Below are 14,842 nucleotides of genomic sequence, written 5' to 3' on the forward strand. Positions count from 1 at the left end.
TTGGTTGTGAGTGCAGCTCTGAAAGGATTCTAAAGCAGAGCCTAGAGTACCAAGGTGTGAATCAGGTGAGTTGGAGTTGGCACCTACCAGGTGTGAATCTAGAGAGATGGAGCCTGGGGGCTCCGAGGGATATAAAAGGGACAGACCATCAACCTCAGCTTCAGACTTTGACTCTTGGGAGATCATGTCTGGAGCTACAGAGCCTGAAGGAAATCCAATAGATCAACAGAAATAAAGAAATATGGCTGCAGTTCATTTAGCTGAAGACCTCAAGGAAGAGCTGACCTGTCCTGTGTGCATGGACTACTTTAGCCACCCAGTGACCTTAGGTTGTGGCCATAGCTTCTGCCACCTGTGCCTCCTCAGGAGCTGGGGAGAAGCTGACCAGCCCAGCTTTTGTCCTGAGTGCAGAAGAGCCTTCCACATGAGAGACCTAGAGCCCAACCATCGCCTAGAGAAGCTGGCCAGCATAGCCAGGAACCTCAGGCCCTACTTGCTGCAGATCAGAGAGGAAAAGATAACATGTGAGAAGCACAAGGAGGAACAAAACCTGTTCTGTGAGGAGGACCAAGCCTTCCTCTGTGCATCTTGTTTCCAGAGTCAGGAGCACAGCAGTCACACGGTGCAGCCTCTAAACAAAGCTGCAGAGGCTTCTCGGGACAAGCTCCAGGAAACTTCCAATCTTCTCTGGAAAGAAGTGGAGACCATCCAGAACATGCTGGCTAAAGAGAGGCAAAAAGAAGAGATCTGGAACAAACAGACAACTGCTTGGAGGGAGATTGTTAGAGCTGAATATGGAAGATTACTTGATTTCCTCAAGGATGAAGAGAAGTGGTACCTTCATAGACTAGCTTGGGATGAAAGGGAAAACCTGCAAAAGTTAAGAGAAAGTGAAGTCAGGTTCTCACAGCACCTTCAGAAATTAAGGGAAGAGATCATAAACATTGAACAAATCTGCCAGAAACCCAATCCCCAGCTTCTACAGGTAGCAGGAGAAACATTTAGAAGGATTAAATCACTGTTGAATGACCATCCAGAGCCTGCCAGACATCCACTGACCATGACTTGCATCACTGGGATGTTTGAAATGATGAATAAATTCAGGGTGAATGTGACTCTGGATCCTGAAAGTGCCTCTCCCTATCTCATTGTGTCAAGTGATTTGAAGACAGTCAGAAATGGAGGATACCTGCAGAATGTACCTGTCACCCCAGACCGATTTGAAGATGAGATCATTTTGGGGGTTCAAGTCTTTACCTGTGGCATTCACTACTGGGAGGTGCATGTGGGAGACAGTCAGCAATGGACAGTTGGTGTGTGTAAGGAGTCACTGAGCAGGAACTCTGATGTCCCACTCTTTCCTGGGGATGCATTTCTGATTACATATATACAAAGTGAAGATACTTACACTATCATCAGCAATTGCTCCCAGATACCAAAACAGTCAGTGTACCCAATCCACAGGGTAGGGATTTTCCTAGACTATAATCAAGGCCTGATTTCATTTTATGATGCCCTGGAGAGATGCTTTATATTGAGTTTCCCACATTTCCCCTTCTCTGAGCCTCTGCGACCAGTATTTTCTCCTTGTCCCCCAATAGAGGGGGAAAATTCAATTCCAATGTCCATCATACCATGAGACATTGATATCTGATATCTCTTCTATCCCAGATACTTTCTAAGGTATACAGCTCCGAACTCTTGACCATGATCATGATGGGCAATAGAAAAGCATTTTTTTCTTAGTGATTGGATGTCATCCAACATCCATTATTTGAGGAGAAATCTAATCAAACAAATATAAGTTCAATTAAAAAATAAAAAAGACCTTTTAAAAAAACTATTCTCTTTTTATTAATTTATTTTAAACTTAAACACTAAGAAAAAAATTATAAAGTTAAATACTAAAACTTAAATACAAAACAGGAAAAAAAAGGGTTGCTATGTGCACAACAGAATGTAAGAGAGAATTCAAAATATGCAGCAATAAGTTTCCATTGCAAGAAGCCCTATATAATAAATACCGCACATTGTGTTCATAGCTTCCTTGTAAGTTTTCCTTTGTTCTCTGCTGTGCACTTTTTACCATGTTCTTTTTCCCCTCCTCCCTCTACTTTCCTCCTCCAAGAAGGCTACAATTAAGTTTTCATATACATACATATACATACGTGCACATTCATACATACATTCATATGGTTGACAGGATTTTACTGTGCCGCTTTCTAACCTGATGATGATGAAACAGCAGGCCAGAGACAAAGTGCCCAAAATCAAGTAGCAGTTTAATTAGTTTCATTATGAGGGACCGATTTGCAAATGGGGAATTCTCCTGATCAGAATTCCACCTTGCTGTAGTGAAGGCAGCGTTTATATACATAAATCATAATAAGAAAGGAGGATGGAAGGTGGATTACGGACAATCGTTTTTCATGACAAGCCCACAAGTCCCACAATCACTAAGGTTCAGGTGTCCTAAAGTTCTCTAGGAACAGCATTGTTTTAGGTCCTTAGGGTGGGTCACAGACCCAGAGTTCTGTGACAGCAACAGGTTCTATTATCTTTGATTAGCTTCAATTAAGGTACACAGGCATAAAAATGCAGTAATTATGAGAGCATAGCCAAGGTTTTGACTGATCACTTCAAGCTGCATTATGAGCTTCTGATTCACAAGCTCAAAGAGGTAATTCTGAAAAACCTGAATTATTAGTATATTCATTATACCCATATTGGTTATTATGAAAATCATAATTCTCTTCATACTCCCTTCTTTCCATCAAAGATTGGAATGACCCTGAAGATCTCTAAGGAATATTCATCCGAAATATGATTTTAAAGGGAAACATGCTTCAGAATGTTTTGGTCCCTTTTTCATAAATCTTCCACTTGCTTGTTTAGAACACTAAGTTCTTTCTCTGTTTGAGAGGATTGGTTGACATAGAAACAACATTCCTTCCCAAGATGGTGCTGTAGAAGCCACTCACTCAGGAGTTTGAAAAGTTAAGCTTTGGTTTTCACTGCTTGGTCAAACAAGTCATTTCACAGCTTTGAATGCTGTTTTCTTGGATGTGCCCTGGAATTTTAATTACTGCTATGGCCTGGGGAAGTAGTAAATAGCCTAATAAATAAGAAATCTGTTTCTGAGTTTTAATGGGCTGTCCTGAGGAGGTGAGGAGACTCTAGATGTTTCCATGGCATCCCAAAGTCATGGTCCAAAGTGTCATCCTCACTTTCCACTTCAGGTAAATAGGTGGCAGGATTGAATGTGCTTACACTAACTACATTCTCTCCTTTCTCAGATGGGAACAAATCAGATGGGAGAGCTAACAACGGGTGAGACACTGACAACAGAACTGAATCCATTAGCATCTGAAGCCCTCAAACTAGAGGGAACTTGGTTAAGAGCCAGATGGTCAGAAGGGGTTGAGGACAAGAAATCAAAATGAATGATGAATGGGGACACTTTCAGAAGTGAAGGCTGTTGGGGATAAAAGATACAAGGAAGTAGTCCCACCTGAGTGAAATGAAATAGTGGCCTGTCCTAGTAAGTGGCTAGGGACCTCAGGGACAATGACAAAAGCATGAAAATCTCTGGTCCCTCCAATATAAAGGGAGAATGGTTCTGAAACAATGGTCTTGTCAGCAATCCCTATGACTGAGATACGCTCTTGACTCCAGGGGAGGGGAATGGTGAAGGCAGAGGGGCAAACTGAGAGTGTGGCACCTATATCAACCAGAGCAGACTCCTCTTACCCCTATTTGAGCAAGGAGCAGTCTCCAACGGGAACACCTCCAAATGCAGCAGCAGCAGCAAAGGCAGCAGCAGCAGCTTCAAAAGCTATTAGTCCAGTGACAGTCAGGGTGTTGGATAACTGGTCAGAAAGAAATTACAATGCACTCTGTTGGCATTGGGTACAGCTGGAACTAACTGGCAACTTTATTGCCCAAATGCAATAGTGGGTCATAGGTCTGTGGGGAAGAGGTGAGTGATGGGGGTCAGTCACAAGGTAACAGGCCCTGCTCACAGTTCCAAGGCAAAGAGAGCATTAGAGCATTCCAACTCTAATTTCACACTGTCAACCATGGTCAACATAAGAAAAGAAAAAAAAAGATTGCCATATGCATAGCAGAATGTAAGAGAGGATTCAAAATATACAGCAATAAATTTCCATTTCAAGAAAGCCTATATAATAAATACTGCTCATTGCGTTCAAAGCTGTCCATCTTTTCTTTGCTTCCTTGTAAGTTTTCTTTTGTTCTCTGCTGTGCCCTTTTTACTTTGTTTTTATATGGTTTTTAAGCTCCTTTTTGAGTTCTTCCATGAGTTCTTTTTGGGCTTGAAACCACTTTCATTGTTTTGGGGGGGGTTTTCCCATAGGTGTTTTGACATTGTTGATCTCTTCTGAGTTTGTGTCTTGGTCTTCCCTGTCACTATAACAACTTTCTAAGGTCAGATTCTTCAATTTTTTGGTTTATCTTTTGGGGGGCTTTTTTCCTTTCTTTTAAATTTGCTCTCTCCTCCCAGCATGGAAGGAGCTCTGTGCCAGGCTTCTTCTGCCTGCAGGCCTTGGCTGTTTACCTGATGTTTTCCTGATGTTTCTCTGAGGCCTCCAGGGGACCCGTGTGTCTGTTACTGTGTGAGGGAGTGGAATGGGGGGTGGTGGCTGGTGCTGTCAGAGGTCGTAGGGGTCTGGCAGCTTACATGGTGCTGAGCTGGAGTCCTATTGCTGGTGTCTGGTGTGTACTGAGGCCAAGTGGGGTTTTTCTGCATTTCCCCAGGCTACACTGAAATCACATGGCAGTTCTTAGAGCCAGAGTCTCCTGGTTCCCCGGGCTATGCTAAGGCATGTGGGGGATTCTGGTGTTGATGTTTGCCTGTTTCACTACACTGAGGCTCAGGATCTCCCACTGGTTTGCTGAGGTGGGGCTTACTGCTGGCTTGCTGGAATGCTTCCTGTCCTGGAAGGCACTCCTCTTTTTCCAGAGTGAAATGGATCTCTTGCCTATCCTTCAAGTCTGCTGGGCTAAAAGACCATCCCATCTTTCCTCTGGCTCTGCTGTTCCATGATTGTCCTGGGGCACTATTTTATGGTTGTTTGGAAGTGAATATAGGAGAGCTATAGGGATTTACTGCTTCCTCTGCCATCTTGGATACCAGAAGTCATATGTCCAGACCATTTCTTTGTACCCCACTAAAAGCGGCAAATGAATTAAAAATTAAAAAAAAAATGAGTGTTGCAAGAAAAATTAAGAGGAGGAGTGGAGCCAAGATGGCAGAGTAAAAGCAGAGACTTGCTTGAACTCTCTCCCAAATCCCTCCAAATACCTATAAAAAATGGCTCTAAACAAATTCTAAAGCAGCAGAACCCACAAAAAGACAGAGTGAAACAAATTTACCACCCAAGATAACCTGGATGGTTGATTGGAAAGGTATATTGTGAGTGAAGTTCAGGGTGGGTGTACAGGGAAGGCAGGCCTCAGCAAACCTGGAGCAGGCCTCAGAGGACAGAATCTCAGGTGGCTATGGTGGTTTCCAGACTTCTCAACCCACAAATACCAAAGAAAACTTAGAAGGTCAGTGGGAAAAGTCTGTGTCTGTGGTGAGAGAGAGAAGCATGGTCCCAGCCCCAGTCCCTGAGCTGTGCCCCAGGGTGGCTCAGAGCTTCAGGCCCACAGATTGAGGGGGAATTGAGTGGCTGATCTGAGGGGGATTGCAGGGATCTCTTTGCTGGTGCAGGATTCTCTTGCTTTGCCCATGCTTGAATCTGGATCACGGTTCTGGGTGGTGCTCCTGGGGCAAGGAGGAGTGCTGGTGTGGTAGAGCTTGTAGTGGCTGTGGAGAGAAAATCTTCCTCACAGTTCCAAGGCAGAAAAGAGTGCTTGTGGTCACTCACAGACCAAAGCACAGGCCAGAAAAGGAGAAAATACCTCGCCCTTTATCATACCATCTTTGAAGAACTGAAAATTTACAGGTCCCTAGAAGTATCTCTAAAAACAACTGTACAAAATCCCCAAAGCTTTGGACAGTACATTCTCATTATTAGCACAGTTGAAATAAGTTTATATAGACAAAGGACATGGTTCTGAGTCAATTATGCTGGAATGATCTCCAAAATAATGAAGGGGTGAGAAAGAGGGATACACTGGGAGAAGGGGGAAGGGAGGGGAAATTTTTCTCACATAAAAGAAGCATGCAGGGAAGAGCTTTTACACACACTTGTTGTTTGTCCTTTGTTTTTAACAAGTAGAGTGATGCCCTGACTTGTGTGTAATTTGGATTTAAGTGAGGCAGAGCTGCACCATGACTGTCAGCCTTACTCTGTCTTCCAGAGTCATCAAAGTCCAGTAGCAAGACTAAAGTGAGGATGACTGGTGATGGGCCTGGCTGTAGTGAATGATCTGGGTGTCTTCAATGTCTGACTAAACCCCAAGTGCTCCACAGTGTCTGCTTCAGCTGTCTTCATGACCTTTGGAACAAATTGTTCTTATCTGCCCATTCCACTGGGGGAAGTCTTCATACATACATACACTAATGAATTGTTGGTGAAGTAGTGAACCGGTCCAACCATTTTGGAGAATAATTTGGAAATAGGTCAAAGGGCTATAAAGCTCTTCATAGCCTTTGACCCAGTAATAAAACTGCTAGGTCTGTATTCCAAAGAGATCAAAGAAGGAAAAGGACCTATATATAGAAAAAATCTATATAGCAGCTTTTTTTTTTGTGGTAGCAAAGAAATGGAAATCAAAAAGATACCCACCAGTTGGGGAATGGGCAAACAAGTTATGGCATATAATTGTGATGGAGTACAATTGTGCTGTGGGAAATGATGAGGGAAGTGATTTCAGAAAAACAAATGACAAAACCTGTATGAACTCATGCAAAATGAAGTGAGAAGAACCAGTAGATCATTGTGCACAATAATAGTAATGTTGTAATGATAATCAAGGGAAAGACTTGGCTACACTGATCAAGACAATGATCCAAAACAATTGCAAAGGACTCATGATGAAAAAATGTTTTCCACCTCCAGAGAGAGAACTGATAAACTGAATTCAAGTTGAAGTATAATTTTCTCACTTTATTTTTCTTGCTTTTAAAAACATGACTAATATGGAAATATGTTTTGCATGATTTCTCACGTATGATTGATATCATTTGCTTGCCTTCTCAGTGGGCAGGTGTGGGTGTGGATAGGAAGGAGAGAATTTGGAACTCAAAATTTTTTAAAAAATGTTAAAAACAAATAGTAAATTTAAAAAATATTTTTAAAAAGATCTCTGAAGAGATCATAAAAAGGGAAAAGGACCCACATGTACAAAAATATTTATAGCCTCTTCTTTGTGGTGGCAAAGAATTGGACATTGAGGGGATGCCCATCAATTGAGGAATGACTGAACAAGTTGTAGTATATGAATGTAATAGAATATTATTGTGCCATAAGAAATGGTGAGCAGAGGGACTTCAGAAAAGCATGGACTTACATGAACTGATGCTGAGTGAAGTGAGCAGAACCAGGAGAATAGTGTACATAGTAACAGCAGCATTGTGTGGTGACCAATTTTGTTAGACTTAGCTCTTCTGAGCAACACAGCGATCTAAGACAGTTCTAAAGGACTCATGATAGAACATGCTATCCACATTCAGAGAAGGAACTGTGGAATCTGAATGCAGATGAAAGCATGTTATTTTCTCCTTTTTTGTTTATATTATTGTTTTTATTTCTCATAGTTTTCCCCTTTTTGTTCTTATTCTTCTTTCACAACATGACTAACGTGGAAATGTGTTTAATGTTACCATAAAGTGTGTCAGATTGCATGCCATCCTGGGGAGGGGAAAATGGAGGGAGGGGGAAAAACTTAGAACTCAAAATCTTATAAAAGTGAGTGCTGAAAACTAAAAATAAACAAATTAATTAAAAAAATCTCTGATCTAGACTATTTCAATAGTTTCCTTATTGATCTTCATGTCTCTGCCCTCTCCAATACATCTTCCACATCTGCCCAAGTGTTCTATCTAAAGTACAAGAATTTTTTACTCTCTTGCTCAAGAAACCACAGTGGATTGAATATTGTGTAGAGAAGGCACCAAAAAGGCCAGTTTGACTGAAATATAAAATATGGGAAAGAGAGTAATATGAAATAAGATTAAAGGGTAGGCTGGAGCCTACCTTTTAAATTTTGAAGAATTTGAAAAGCCAGAGAAAGCTGTATTTTATTTCAGAAGCAAGGGGCATCTACTCTTGATCTCTTAATTTCTTCATCATAAAAATATACATAAAGGTTCTTAAGAGTTCTTTTACTTTCTTTATTATAAAAATTCGCTCTCACTATCTAGCTCTGGGACCAGAGTGTGCACTCCCACCCTCAAGGGAATAATTGATTCAATAGTTAATTCTTTAAAAGAAAAATAAGTGATCTCAGAATTCAGATTTTAGGATTCTGCCCAGGAGAGTTATAGAATCATTAGTAAAACTAAACTCTTACTCAGTAGCTCACAGAGAGGTCTTTAAATCTCCTGCACCAGAACTGCAGGGTCCTAACATCAATAGTCTGTGAAATAGAAAGACCCTTAGGATCATCCCTCCATGCACACTCTGATATCAAGTAATGATATGTCTGCAGATAATGGGAAAAGATTAACAACTAAATTAACGAAAAGAGAATCAGGCTTCCAAAATACTATTAGCAGTTATGGATTGGAAAATAAGACATAATTGAGTTTTTTCTTTTTAATTCTATCTACATGGAAGGAAGAAGAGGAAGGGGACAGAGAAAGAACATATCCTTTCATACCATGCTTCACAGAGGAGTGTTGAAGAGTCTACTACCGATCAGGCTTTTTCTTTAATTGGATTGCTACTTGCCATTGATAACACTAGATACTCCAGGGAATCCTGGTTGTTTTCCACTTCATAATATCCATGGTAGCAGCTGCATTGCCTTCTACCCCATTATCTCCCAGTCCAAGCCTCTTTTCCACTCTCAACTCTCCAAGGTGCCAGATTCCATATTGTATTGTCCCAAACACCAAGAGTCACAATCATGAACTCTCCCTGTCCCTCCCCACTTGGGAGCCATCTCATTAGTTCCTTGAAGCTTACAGGAAAGCCCACATTCAGTAGTCATGGGTTCATGTCTCACTTCAGATACATATTAGCTAAGTGATTCTGGGCAAATGACTTGACTTCCCAGTGTTCCTAGGCAACTACCAAGGAAAGTTATAAGTTACAGACCAGTAGTCCAAACTGAATCTATGGACCATATTTTCACAAGGGGAGTTCCCTATACAAATTAAATCACAAGTTTGTATTCCCCTCAGAAAATCTGAACAAACCCTCATGATTTAATCTGAATAATGGAACTGTTGGGTTAATGTGTCATTCTTCATGTGTTAATATGTTGCTCCTTGCTTATCATCAGGAAGACAATTCTTTTGAGATTCTTTTCAGAGGTGGAAATGGTTTACATTGATATAGTTATATTTTCTTATCTAGTTCCCAATGTATCTTTGCAGGCTTCATGTATCATCTTGGCATTAGATTATGGCTAAAAACTGAACAAAACTAACTGACCCATACAGAGATCAATCTGCCTTCTGTAATACAGTTTCTTCTCTCCTTGTTTTCACAAAGCACCTTATATGCTGAGAAATAATCTGTGTAGAATATCTACATATGAGGAAAATCTATGGGTAATTTTTCAACAAAATACTGAGGCTCAGGAGAATTATTTCAAGACCTTTAAATGTTTATATCCGTATAACTCTCTCTCTCTCTCTCTCTCTCTCTCTCTCTCTCTCTCTCTCTCTCTCTTTGTCTCTCTCTGTCTCTCTCTCTGTCTGTCTCTCCATATATATATATATGTGCACACACACATATATACATATATATACACACACATACATATATATACACACACACATACATACATATGTATGTGTATATCTATCTATCTATCTATCTATCTATCTATCTATCTATCTATCTGTCATCTATCTATCTACATTCTAGCCCACTATCCCAGAGCTAAACCTGCTATACCTACCCCTCAGGGTTCTAGGGTGTACTGTGAAAGGTTATAAGACATCTCTTCTCTGGCTTGACCCCCACCTCACCCCCACTGTCTGTGTTCTGCCCACTTAATACCAATTAGCTTTTATAAAGGGATATATGTGTATATATATATATATATATATATATATATATATATATATATATATATATATATATATATATATATATATATATATATATATATATATATATATGTATATATATATATGTATGTATGTATGTATGTGTATGTATATATGTGTGTGTGTGTGTGTGTATGCCAGATCTTGGGCAGCTCAGCAGCATTGACCAGTAAGTAATGTGTCCTCAGAAGCATACTACACAAGAAAATACAAATATTAATACACAGGGAAATCCACATGGGAATATTGGCCCCCAAACCTGGATTTATATGGATTTATAACAGAGAAGTCTTACCTAATTCTCTGCCTCTTTCATAGACAATTTGCACTATAGGATCAACAAAATAGGATAGATTACAAATTCCAGTAATAAAAGTTGACTGCTCAGTTTTCATATCTTGCCTGAAGACAGCCCCAGAGTCAGAGAGAGGCTGTTCTCTTCAGTGTTAGTAGAAATAGCCAATGGCTTTTACCCCTTTTCCTTTCTCCCCTTTGCCTCTTTAAACAGTTCAAATCTCCTGTATTTTTTATTACGTTAACACAGAGAAACTGTTGTGTTCAAGGTTACACAGTTAATCAGTGGCAGAACTAGTATTAGAACCTAGATCTAACTCCTAGTCCAATGGTTTTATTTAATAAACCTGGTTTTCTCATTTGAAAGTAAGATTTATATAAGTTAAACAACTTTCCTTTGCAAACTCTCATAGTCAAAGAATAAGACTCCTAGTAAAAATACCAAAATGATGAAATATAACCTGAAAAAACTAGCTACACATTAGACAAGGTTCACGCAACATTTATAAGATAGCAAATATCTAAATATTTGAAACAATGAGTGTTATGTTGATGCCTTCGTGGCATAAAACCTTAATGATTATGAGATTATACATAAACTATGAATCCTTCAGAGGGAAGAGAGAACAGTCTTTGGGGAAATCATCAAACAGACAGAGGATTTTTCACTATTCTTTTGGGAAGATGGAATTAAAAAGAGCAATCCTCCAAGTTTTCTTCACTTGATTTATCTCTCAGAGCTTCTGGCATTTGGGTTCTGTTTTCCTCAATACCAGCTCTCCTGAGTATTGATGCAAAATCATAAGAAGTCTGATATCTCAGCCTTTAGGTTATTTCTTACTCAAGCTTCCAAGAGGCTTATTCTTCAAAGCCCACAACTGAAAAAGCAATTAAAGTTATTCACTGAATCAAGACTGACTTCTCAGGATAGGGAAAGCTCTGGATTCACTAAATACAGGTGAAAAATATATAGTCATTTTTGCTACATTGCTTTCTTTTTTCAAAAATAATTGAAAATTAATAAACAGTGAGAGTAAACTTAGAATTGTTGAAATGAGGGTTGCTGGGAAACAGGCAACAGGGTCTGATGTGGAGCTGGATTTGAAGTCGGATGACCTAGGTTCAAATTTTAGTTATACTAATTATTGTAAGTCTATATGACCTTGAGAAAATCACTTTGTTTCTCATGACCTCAGTTTCTTTTTCTGTAAAATGAGGGGGTTTGATGATGATCTTTAAGATCCTTTCCAGACCTAAATCTATGATCCTATAACTAAATTTGTCAGATTAAAATAAAATTTAAAAAAGAAACAGAAAAAGCTTTCTAAAAGTAGAAAGGCAGAAAATGTAAATAAATTCTTACTTTCCATTTTAATTCATTTAGAAGTGAATTAAAGTACTATATAGTGTAATGTATCTAAATAGGCATAATAAAAATAGAAATTCATCATTGAATGATTTGGTTATTACGTGTTTGAATCACCTAAAATTCCTTTTTGGTGTTAATGATTTGATATGACAATCATAATAGCAAAGATTTAGAATTGGATGGGATTTTGAGTTCATCATTCTATTCCAACTCCCTCATTTCATAGATGAGAAACAGAGGCAGAGAAAAGAAATGAGTTTTGCCTAAGGTCACAGAGATGGTAAATAGCATATCTGGAAACTCAAGTCCTTTTTATTCCAAATCCATCCTTCTTAATACTGTACCATCTGAGAAGAGGTGATGTGCTTGTCATGATTCAATTGTTTGGGACATAAATCTCACTATTTTGGTCTTGTAGAGTATAGTGGAAAGAGCCCCAAGATGGAAGTCAGGAGGCCTGGGTTAAAGTTCTAACTCTATGTGAATTTGAGAAATCAACCAATTAATCAACAAGCATATATTTTATGTCTAGTATTTGCCAGGCACTGTGCTAGGCAATGGGGACACAAAGACAAAAAGAAAAATGAAAAAAAGAAAAAACCCAATTTTCAAGGAACTTATAATCTATTGATCATATATTCATATATATGTATATATACTCATATATATTTTTAAGCTTCCTGGTCCTTATTCTATTTATTAAATTTATACAAAGTACTTTTCAAATCTTAAGGTACTATATAAATAATCAATATTATTATTATTGTCTATTAAATGAGAAATTTAGAGTACATCACAGTCCATGAACAGGTTACTGGGGGTCTTGGACTTGGATGGGAAAAAATGCATCTTTATTTTCACTAACTTTTAGTTCCCTTTGTAATCCAGTACATTCTATTTTATTCAGTTAAAAACATTATTCTGAGAAAAAATTCTATATACTTTTCTAGATGGCCAAGGAGATCCATGACACAGAAAAGATTAAAAAAAGTTCTCAGACCTTTTCAGAGTAACTGGGTTGAGACATAACAACTCCATTTTACAGTTCCAAAGTTGTTGGGGGGTTTTTTAATAGAGAATATATAAATTTAATTTAAGTCTAACTCCCTATTTAATTTTACTTGATTACTTGATCCTAGACTATAGGACCTCAAAAATCCCTTCAGTTCTAAAGTGCTACTCCCACAAGCCGCATTTCTTCTACTGCATGATCACCTTGTATGCTTTTGAAGCAGAAAAGCTCTTAAATTGATTGATTGTTAATCCGTGCTGCTTTTCTAGAGTCTGTCCAGTGAAACCTCTCTGCAAGTAGCTTAGACTCTAAGTTTTCTTGCTGATGGAAATCAGTTACTTTTAGGTTCATTTTTAGAGGCAGCTTGGTGTAGAAGGAAAGAACATTGGACAGCTAGAACTCTGTTGTAGGACTCTTCTCCAGTGTTCATTAGTTTTCTGTGATCTTGAGCAACTTCCTTAAGTTCTCTGAGTCTCAGTTGCCTCATCCAAATGGAGATAGTAATATTTATTCCATAGGATTGTTGTAAGACTTGACTGAGATAATTTCAATGAAATGCTTTGCTAAATGAGTGGAAGTTTATTGTTGAGATTATTATGATTCTCCGTAACTTGTTCTCATTACACTTTCTTATTAGGATGGACTAGAGTCAAGTTTTCTAAAACTCATATGGTTGTTTTTCTTTTCATTTCTTTTCATTCATTTCATTGAAAAACTCTCTTACTCCTCTCAGATCAAATGTAGTAGATAATGTTTATTCCTAAGGTTCATGTAACATTAAAAATATTTTTTTTTGTTATTTTAGGCAATGGGATTAAGTGACTTGCCCAGGGTCACACAGCTAGTAAGTGTTATGTGTCCGAGTTCGGATTTGAACTCAAGTCCTTCTGAATCCAAGGCCGGTGCTCTATCCACTGTGCCACCTAGCTGCCCCAGTTCATGTAATATTTTTGAGGATATTCTTTACCTTAGCCACCCCCATTCAAGCCATGGAAATATCCTTCAAGTACTTTTCCGTATAATCACTAAAATATCTATCTATCTATCTATCTATCTATCTATCTATCTATCTATCTCTCATCATCATTATCTATCACCTATTTACCTAGGTGGTGCAGAGGACAGAGTGCTGGACTTAGGTGTAGGAAGAAAGTTAAAATCCTATTTCAGGGGCAAGTAGGTGGTACAGTGGGTAACACACCGACCCTGAAGTCAGGAGGACCCAAGTTCAAATCTGGCCACAGACATGTAACATTCACTATCTGTGTGACTCTGGGCAAGTCACTTAACCCCAATTGTCTCACCAAAAAAAAATTCTATTTCAGTGACTATGTGACCCTGTGCAAGTCATTTAACCTCTTTCAGCCTCAGTTTCCTCATTTGTAAAATGGTGATAGTAATAGTACCTACCTCACAGTGTTATAAGGAACAACTGATATAACGTATGTGAAGTGCTTTGAAAACCTTAATATATTATGTAAATGCTATTTGTTATTATTATTACTATTATTCTATGAAAAAAACCCTCTCAATTTATGCCCTTCATGCCACCTCCCTCTAGATTCTCATTATTATTATTATTTTCTTCCAGAGAGATTTATCTTTCTCCTTTCAGGCTTCAAATAATGCAACTGTATTCACTATCAACTCATAGCAAAGAAAAAATAGAAAAATGAGAACTGTGCTTTTTCATTTTCGTTATATTTTCCTCATTCTCTTATGATAGTTTCTTTTTTTTGTGGGATCCATGTATTTTCTGTTGCTTTCAATATTTCTCATGGTCCTAGATTCTTTCTAGAAGAAAGTGAATTCAAATGACTTTTCTAAATATCATAAATGTGCTATTAGAAGTCTTTCCCATTAATCTGTGAGTTGTTTGGAATAAATGCATCACTAGAATACCAGGTAAAAAGATTTTTTCATGATGATATATGCTATAAACCTCTATGTTTACCAACTGGGTTTGTGGAATGAC

The 14,842-nt window shown here is 38.5% G+C and overlaps 1 pseudogene; it reads left to right on the forward strand.

Moving 5' to 3' along the window:
• Positions 1–203: 203 nt before the first annotated feature.
• Positions 204–1,639, forward strand: LOC110208960 (putative E3 ubiquitin-protein ligase TRIML1 pseudogene; annotated as a pseudogene).
• Positions 1,640–14,842: the final 13,203 nt, after the last annotated feature.

The sequence above is a fragment of the Phascolarctos cinereus genome, unplaced genomic scaffold (assembly GCF_003287225.1).
Source record: "Phascolarctos cinereus isolate Bilbo 61053 unplaced genomic scaffold, phaCin_HiC Scaffold_5;HRSCAF=322, whole genome shotgun sequence".
Lineage (NCBI taxonomy): Eukaryota > Metazoa > Chordata > Mammalia > Diprotodontia > Phascolarctidae > Phascolarctos > Phascolarctos cinereus.